Genomic DNA, 437 nt, shown 5'->3' with positions numbered 1-437 from the left:
ACCCTTAACTGTACCCCACAAAACCATAATAAAAAATATGGATAAAAATAAAATAAAATAAAATTTTTAGAAAAAATAAATAAATGAAGAAATATGATACAGGTAAAAAATCTGGATCTAAAGAATAAGATGAACAGCAAAAGAAATAAAATAATGAAAGCTAAAATAGTCATTTTCCCCCTTATTTTAATTGACCTAAAAGATAACTGACTGCTCCAGGAAATGAAAGTATAAATATATAAAATACATAAATTATGAAATACTTAAGTGTATAAAAAGTATGACAATGATAGTCAAAGGTGAAGAGAGAATAAGTGAAAGTATACTATTAAAAGATATTTATAAGTTGGGCTCGGTGGCTCAGCCTGTAATCCCTCACTTGGGGAGGCTGAGGTGAGTGGATTGCCTGAGCCCACGGGTTCGAGACCCACCTGGGC

This window comes from Carlito syrichta, unplaced genomic scaffold (genome assembly GCF_000164805.1).
Source record: "Carlito syrichta isolate Samal-C Ts95f unplaced genomic scaffold, Tarsius_syrichta-2.0.1 Scaffold311879, whole genome shotgun sequence".
In the NCBI taxonomy this organism is placed as follows: domain Eukaryota; kingdom Metazoa; phylum Chordata; class Mammalia; order Primates; family Tarsiidae; genus Carlito; species Carlito syrichta.
Note: the sequence above shows the minus strand (reverse complement) of the source record.